Source organism: Rhipicephalus sanguineus, chromosome 4 (assembly GCF_013339695.2).
Source record: "Rhipicephalus sanguineus isolate Rsan-2018 chromosome 4, BIME_Rsan_1.4, whole genome shotgun sequence".
In the NCBI taxonomy this organism is placed as follows: Eukaryota; Metazoa; Arthropoda; class Arachnida; order Ixodida; family Ixodidae; genus Rhipicephalus; species Rhipicephalus sanguineus.
The window spans coordinates 192,721,913-192,731,055 of NC_051179.1; the positions used below are offsets into that span (position 1 = coordinate 192,721,913).

Genomic DNA, 9,143 nt, shown 5'->3' on the forward strand with positions numbered 1-9,143 from the left:
TTTATTTATTTGTATATAGTCAGGGTTACTTGCAATGGAGGTGGGGAGGTGATTTATTTTAGGTCGTCTTTTTTCTGTATAATAAATATGCAGGTATCGTTCATGCACATGATTCAGGTGTACAAAGTGGTCTATGGTACTATGGTACTATGAATAGTTTGCATAAATTGTATTGAGCTATTGCTACAATATGACACAAAACATTTTTGTGCTACAGTGCACATGCATTTCTGCTACAGAGGCTACATTCAGGCGAAATATTTACAGCACTATAATTTGCTAATGTAAATGAAAATTACGGTTCAATTTGCTGCACATCCTAAAAGGGCACTTAAATGCATCTCTGAGACAACGTTCTTGTTCTGCGCTAAAAAGTGTAACAGGGGGACGACACGGGAACACAGACGTCTGTGTTCCCGTGTCGTCCCCCTGTTACACTTTTTAGCGCAGAACAAGAACGATGCAGTACCAACTAGCCCCCATTGAATCCTTATTGATCTCTGAGACAAAACTATTCAGAGAACGAAACTGAAAAGGCTGAGCCATTGGCGTATGTACAAGTCACATTTATTAACACACCATAAATATTTTGACGATAAAGTGCATTCATTCACAATATGAGAATGAAATGGTAATTTCTAGGGGTGTGCGAATATCAAATTTTTCGAATACGAATCGAGTACGAATATCCACCTTCGAATATCGAATCGAATATCGAATATCAAAGGAAAAATGCCTCCACAGTAACGATATTTTATTTAACATGTAGCTATTTGAAGAAAAAAAAACATTAACAGCCTGACTGGCAACACAACATACACTGCTATCTCCAGAACACAATGTCCAGGCTAGCACAATGCACATCACAACACAAGCAAATATCACGGCACAATGAAAGTAATGACTACATGTTATCATGAAGAAATATGAGTTGCTCCACATGATCAGGCAGCAGGCGCTCCCTTGTAACAGAGACAACCTCCCCCCCCCCCCCCCCCCCTGCCACTGAAAAGGCACGCTCGCTTGGAACAGAAGTGGCTGGTATAGGGAGGTACATGGGGCAAAGCTTTGCCAGACTGGGGTATCTGAAGGTGCCTACAGTCCGCCACCAGTCACATGGGTCACTGTCTTTCTTCAGAAGTGGTCCCGCATAGTGAACGAGTGGTAGTGCGGCACGTTACGGCCGCATAATATTGAAAATGTACGGTTGCATGATCGCCAACAGCGCTGCACGTCGGAGATGCTCCAGCAATAAATCATACGTATTGGGGCGCTCGTCGCAGGCAGATATCGTGCCTCCGTGTACTTACGATGTTTATCGCTCCTCTCGGCAACGTTTTTAGAGATACGAACGCAGCAGAAATGTGGAAGACGAGTTATTTTATGCATAATAATCGAATCGCATATTCGAAGTTTCCGAATATTCGAAGTTATCGAATATTCGAAACTTTTCGAATACACGATTTTCGAATCCAATACGAATATTTAGAATGTAACATTCGACGAATATTCGAAACTTTCGAATATTCGCACACCCCTAGTAATTTCTTTAAATCTATTGACCTCTGTTCTCAAAGTTGGGCTTTAAAGGACCCCTGACACCAGTATTGAAACCTCAAGATGTCTGTCAGATTGTCCTGTATACGGGGGGGGGGGGCACTTGTGACCAATTAGTGGTGGACGTTAGCTCTAATATATTTTAATTCAGTTTTAAAATGAGCGCGAGTGCTCATCTGAGTTGGCAGCTCCTCGCAACATCGCCACTGGTATGATGTAGATCGAGGCCCCGTGTGAGGTTCCCATGGGTAGCGAGTTTTGTCAACGTCACAGAAAATTTGCGGGGCAAATACAATACCATGACTGGCACCTGGCAGGGTTCATTGTTCTGTTGTAGGGCTGTTCTCAAGGTAGTTCTGGCTGCTTAGGTCAGGAATGCTTTTTTCTTTTCCCTGAGTGGACACGCGCTTAACAGGCTTAACATACCAAAGCACCTACATCCTTTTAATCTTAACCATGCGCGATGGGGCCCCGATTTGAAAACCGCTCTCAGTGACACCAAAGCTTGAGTGCACGTGATCTTAAGCGCTGCCCTGCTGTTTGGCACTAGCTTCTCATGGTTTCAGGCGGGAGTTTCAAAGTGACACCAATGACGCTAGCATTAATTATACAACACACTACAGCATTTACCATTCAATTTCAGGATTACCAGACATAAAGCAACAAACTACAGTAAAAAAGTGACAAAAAAAATTCCGCGGTCAGGGGTCCTTTAAGAGCTGCGCACCGAATGTGCAAGCGGTGCCATGCTAGGCAGAGGAGTGCTGACACAACTGTTCTAGAAGGGCTGCGTCCTTGACAATCCTGGTAGACGCCACTGCCAAGGCACCTGGCCAGCACTGCTGGAAAAGTAGCGGGTGAACAACTTTCTTGCAGCAGCTGCATCTCCATCGTAATTTCGTGCCCGTGTTGGAGCAAGAGAAAACAAACAGTAGTCTGGCACGTTGTTGCAGACCTTGCCGCCAGCGCCCTCGAACAACATTTCCAAAGCTGTGTTCCCTGTCCGGGAATTGGTGGGCGTGTGGATGGTACAGTGTAAGGAAGTTGTGGAGGACACAGGCGGCCTTCACCACGAAATCAAGATTCTTGGGGTGAAGGTTGATTGTGCGAAAGAGTATTCTCCACCTGGCTGCGCTGATGCCGAAGGCGTTTTCTGCACAGCGACTGCAGGCGAAAAAGAAAAACAGTGCAGCAGTGAATTCAGAAGCAACACACAATGTCACCTAAGAGACAATCGGAAGAACTCGCTCGACAAAGGAAGGGGTGTGGCAGTGCTTGAAAAGCTAAGTAGTTGTGACGGTCAGCCACTTGTCGAAACGTTGGCTCCAGCAACACCCCCTGTTCTAGGATTGTTGATCTTTCCCCTAAATGGTTGTTTATAATGTGAAATATAAACACTAAAAAATATGTGCGCAGTATGTCTACTTTCATGTGACATGGCAGCCACCTGATAGTGCTTCGTTTTGAGTGAGCAATGTAAGCATTATATGAAATACTGGAGATATAGCATTTCAGAGCTCTGACGTGCTTATAGTATCTATTGCAGCACTTGCTGATGTACTGCCACAAGATCACCTCCACTATCGGGTGCCACAGCAACAAAGTCTACAAATGAACTCTTTGCACAAGAAGAACATGTGATGAAAGACTGTTTTTCATTCTGTATGATACCTACTCCAACTGTTACAACCTACTGCAGGGAAACAGCGCGGAAACGGTGCAGCGGCACTTCCGTGCCTGTGTGCCACGTCATTGCTTCTCAGGACGAGCGCCGGTGAAGATAAGAACACTCTCGCCAACAGAACCTATAAAAAACGTGTGTACCCCGAGCTGTATCAGTTGCTCTATTGCGTTTTGACTGGAAACATTAAAGCCATGCTTTCCCACAAGCTTTATGGATGTGATCACAGGCTAGCAGCTACTCGTACAGCTGCTGAACAGAGCACTGGACGAGAAAATTGAAAGGACACACGATAAACTGTTTCCCATAGTTTCCCTCATCATCTGTTGTGCAATGCATGCCTTGCCAATAGTCACAAAGCAGTCTGGCAGTGGAGTTTTCGATGATCTAGTTGACTTTCGGGTAGAAACTGGACATACTCATTTTTAGGAACACTTCGCTTCTTGTGCAGGCAATGCCAAGCACACACCAGTCTGAATCCAAAACGAAATCATCACAATCTGTGATGACATCCTGAGAGAGTAAATAGGGATCGCACAGCATTTGCTTTTTCTATCCTCGCGGACGAAAGTGCACATATCACAGGAACAGAGCCAATGTTTATAGGCATTCACTTCATTGACAACACGGAAACGGGTGTCTGCATTCGAGAGCAGTTGGTGGAATTTGTACAGCTGGAACAATTGAACTTTGCTAGCATCGCTGCTACAATCTTGAAGTTTATAACTAATGCCGGGCTGATTGTTTCGAACCTTGTTAGACAGTGCTACGATGGATGCTCTACAGTGGCTGGAAAAGAAGCATGAGTGAATAGAATAATACAGAAGGTTCTTCCAAATGCACTACTCTTTCCCTACACAAGTCACAAATTTATTGATGTGATCAAAGATTTCATTGAGGTCTCTGAAATTCAAAACACTACAGGGGTCATGAAGCAAACCATAACCCATGAGAGAGTGCTCAGAAAAAATTAGTGCCCAACCGATGGCATTGCGAAACAAGGTTGTCTGCAAAATGCAAGTCAATTAGGATCTTCGTTCAGCATTGTGTGGCCATAGTCGAAGCACTTGAGGAGCTCACGTCAATGGAATCAATCTCAAAGGCTGCAGCTAGACGAGCTCTTATGATGAGTGTACACAGAGAGCATGTAATGACACACAGCAGTGACTATCACCCGTGTCATCATGCAATTTCCCCAGCGAAACACTTGGTGTCTGCAGCTGCTAAATAAGAAAGACTGACTGACTGTAGTTACATGTTGGCAACATATTGTGCTATGTGCTGGTGATCAGTTTGCACGAGTCATGAACCCCACACATCGAGACTGATCACCGTTTTTCACGAACAGTAACCTTTCACATTTGCTTATTAACTTAATTACTTTAGCATTAATATAATGCGGTGTACCTTCTACAAGCCTGTTACTACTTTGCCATTTGTAATTTTTATTTCATGTGTGCAGTTTAGACTACAAATAGTGGCTGTTTCGTGCTAACCTACCGCACCTGCACCCCTCCCCAGTGCAAAACGTTCTGTGGACGCCCTTGGTTGACAAAGATCCACAGGTTATGCATATCATGTTCAATTGGGTGTGAAGGGTTTTTTGGCCAAGATAGTGAATTATGACATGAGGTCACCAAATTAGAGAAAGAATTTCATACTACACCTTGCTCGGCTGAGCCTGTAGTTGAAGATCCTCTTGCAATCGTCAAGTTGTTTTGCGGGGTACGGCCGCATAAAATCTTTCCTCAACTGGAATGCCTCGTCTCCCACAAAGACGTATGGCACATTTGTTGATGTGCCTGGCAGGCTGCCAAGTAGTGGAATATCCAGGCAACCGTCAGTGAGGTCACGGCCGAACTCCGACTCCTTGAAGATGCCTCCATCGCTTTGGCGGCCTTCCACACCGACGTCTACAAGCACGTACTTGCACTCACTGTCCACTACAGCCATGAGCACTATGGAAAATGTGCACTGAAAGAACATACATGACAAAGAAAATCAAGACGATGACCCATATGTACAGCCAAAATGAATGCAACAGTACTACCATTTCTATAGAGGTTAACATTTCATTTATTCCCAAAGAGTGAAGTTTATGTCACGTAACCATTTACTTGAAGAGATGCAGTCAATGTGGTGATTTACTGCACAAGGTTACAGGCTGCACAAAGTTAGGAAAGACACATGGTACGAAGAAGACACTACACCAGTTGTGTCTTCTTCGCACCATGTGTCGTCTCTAGCTTTGTGTACCCTGTAATTTTACCGCATTTTAGCAATCATCCAAAACCAACTAGCATAGGTTGGCAAACTCACTCAGACTCAGATATGGCCGCGAGTCTGAGTGAGTCCGGATGAGTAATATTTTGGTGTGTTTGAGTTCGAGCGAGTCCGGTTGAGGAAAAGTTGTGAGTCTGAGTGAGTCTGATTGAAGAAAATATTGGTGAGTCTGAGTCCGAGTGAGCCCTAAGCGTAAAATATATTTCTTGAGTGAGTCTGAGTGAGCTCCACCTTTTAACGCCCAAGTATGGTCCTATCTATTCATCTTCAGCATTACTATCAGCCAGTGCAGGGCAGTATCGAAGATACATGTATCTTAGATACTATCTTAGATACTCTATGGGTATCTTGTGTCTATATCGCGATACGTCTCGAAAGACGAGTATCTGTATCTGTATTTCCGATACATTCGATAATGTATGTGTATCTTAAGATACAAGATACTTCTATTGCAACACAACCGTGCGAAACAATAATCGCTGGCCAAGCTCCGCTTCTGAAGCTGGTATTGGTGCCACTAAGCCATCTGAATGAGTCTAAGGGTAGTGACGTTATTTTATTTTTACGCCAGAGTCATCGAGTGAGGATCAAGAAGACAAACACGCGGACGTCTACGCCCAGCCCTCGTACCTTTTGTTTTCTCGATTTCTTTTCTTAGTTGCGCACATGCCGCGACACTTGCTCTTAGCCACTGTCGTGCGCCGCCTACTCCACTGCGTGCGGCGTATATCGCGCAAATTCTGATGTTGTTACAGTGCCGTTATTGAAGACTCTCTTGCGTCTTGCTCCGTAACGAAATGTGATACGTGCAACAATGGGGTTGCTTTGCGTCGCGTGGATTTTACATATCAGCGATTTGAAGGATCTCGTGGATGTAAGTTTGACTTGCATGCAATTAATTAACTTATATGCAAATAAAATTCTAAAAGCTTTAGCACCACTGGTACTGATGCTAGATCTAATAGAGCAAGCGTTTACCTAACAGAAAATATATTGGCGTAGCGTGTCTTTCACTTCCATCTACATTTATCCAAAGAATTTATGAAATCATAATTTGATTATTAGCACAAGTGCTTTCTTAGCTGTCATTTTGCATCACGTGCATCACCTAGGTCTCTGCACTGTGCCCCGCCACGGTGGTCTAGTGGCTATGGCGCTGGGCTACTGACCCGAAGGTCGCGGGATCGAATGCCGGCCGCGGCGGCTGCACTTTCGATGGAGGCGAAAATGTTTGACGCTCGTGTACATAGATTTAGGTGCACGTCAAAGAACCCCAGGTGGTCGAAATTTCCGGAGCCCTCCACTACGGCGTCGCTCATAATCATATCGTGGTTTTGGGACGTTAAACCCCAGATATTATTATTATTAGGTCTCTGCACTGTTTGTCCGGTCTGGTCACTGCAGTATGTCTTTTGTAACGCGCTCCCAAAATAAGATTTATGCTTTGTTCTTCTGTCTGCTTTCTTTCTACTACTGGTTACACATTTACACGTTGCCAAGGAGATTTTGAAAACAAATATATTATTATGTGGGCGTGCCTTGAGTACACAGTACAAAACATTCTGCTTAGCGCTTAAGATAACAGCGGAAATCATTTTGCATTATATTAATGGAAATCATTAGGAGCCATCTTAAACATGTTAGGAAGGGGATTCGTGAAACGTTGTTTTACTGAATGCTCCGTTTTACTCATGAGCGTCCCAAAGAGCCGTTTCAGGCAATTTTCCATAGGCACTGAATTTTCTATTGTCTCAACAGGTAAGTTGAGGATACTTGATGCTCATGGCTATTAAAGGGACCCTCCAACACTTTTCCTGACCTCATTGTTTTACAGTTTTTACTTTCGGGTTGCGTAGACTGGAGGCTGAAGAGATTAGTGCAGCAAGAACGGCAGCGGTAGGGGCACGCAGTCCGAAGTTATTCAGCCTAGAACACTCAAAATACAATAAAATGGAGGCCTACCCTCAACTCGATTTTCGCGGGGTCACCTGACCACGTTTCACTCGCCCTGTGACGTCTGATGGCGCCCCAATGAAATGAACTGAAAGATCCTACGTACGGGAAGCTTGCATACAATGTTGGCCGTTCTTTCCAACGTATTGATGACGCCGTTGCGATAGTAACAAACAATGTGGTGCATTAAGAGTGAACTGCGCGTGCGAAACGAGGCAGATCGTGAACGCCTCTACATTTTTTCTAGTTTTAGTCGTGTTTCTTGTTGCGACGGCGTCTATATCAACGCTCTTACATTTTTTTCCCTTCAGTTTCTACAAACAACGGCGCCTGGAGCGTCCCGAGCGCGTTTCCCTCCAGCGCCGTGGCGTTCGGCGCATTCTTTGCCGGGCGCTGCAGTTTTAAAGCTGAAATGTCTAAGATCGCCTGTCTAGTTGGTGTTCAGTGAAAAAAGCATGCTCAAGAAAAAGTAAACCCAATAATAACCCCTTTTGTGATGCAACGCCGCTATTACTTCTAACGTTACATTTATCCAATCATAGGCCAGCGCCCATCTTCGTCATTTCCGCCCGCAATAGTTCTGGCGAGCGCCACTACGCGTTGATGCGGTCAGCAGCGATGTAGGCGCTTCAAAAAAAGTGTTGGAGGGCCCCTTTAAGGGCGCCGTCTGTATTGTCTTTCTGTACTCATTCAATGTGAATGTTTGATACACAACCACCTCTCTATTTTACTTATATTTGGTTTCCTGTTTTAGTCTCTCTTAAATATTTTAGCATTACTAATCACCCCGTAGTGGGAGCTATAAGTGGCAATAGCGCGAATAGCGGCGGTGTCCTGCGAGGCTTTGTGGAACTATACAATATGTCTGAGACATTTCTGTGTTGCACATGTTCTCTCGTTGAAGAAAAATTGCTAAAATATGGCACGTTAGTGAGTATATCAACAAAGAATCCCTTACGTCAGCAGCTAAATAGAACATGGAAATTCATTGCAGTTTTACGTCATCTGCGTATACACCAGGGGTCTCAAACTCAGCTTAAAGCCGGCGGGCCGCAGTCGCGAAATTTAGTTCCAAGGGCCGGGACAGTGAAGATGGTGGGGTCGGAGAGAGTTTGAACAAAATGACGTTGCCATTGGAACGGAAGCCTTTCCCATATCTCATATATAGGTTATTTCAGAAAGGTATTTGGAGTCAGGATTCGAGAAACATCGATGCCGATGTACACAACGAGTCAAATCTGGACGCGGATTGAAATACAGTTTTTGTTCCACGGTTATGTTTCAGAACACGGTGACCACATGTTCCTCACGAAAGAAATGCTTGAACCAGTCTTGTCTGTGTAGCTCACGAACATACTTAGAAAATAAAAACAAATGGCACGGAGACGGTCATGTGTGCCAGCCGGGCCGCTAGCGAACGGTCTCAAACCCCGTATACACCATGCGTTCCACCCCCCCCCCCCCCCCCAAAAAAAAAAAAGTCACTACCAGCGTTGCTGCTGCTGTACACCTGTCTGGATATACGGCATTGTGCAAACTGCCTTTACGGACAAGGTAAAAGTCCACACCGGTATTGCGCCGTCGTGCGAAGGCTTCTTATTGACGTCATTGCGATTATATGGCAACCCGCTAGCTGGTCGGCAAGCTGTGCAGCGGCTCCCATCAATTG

General features: G+C 44.8%; 1 pseudogene; it reads right to left on the reverse strand.

The window, feature by feature from the left end:
* Window positions 1-2,335: 2,335 nt before the first annotated feature.
* LOC119391945 (uncharacterized) lies at window positions 2,336-5,642 on the reverse strand (annotated as a pseudogene).
* Window positions 5,643-9,143: the final 3,501 nt, after the last annotated feature.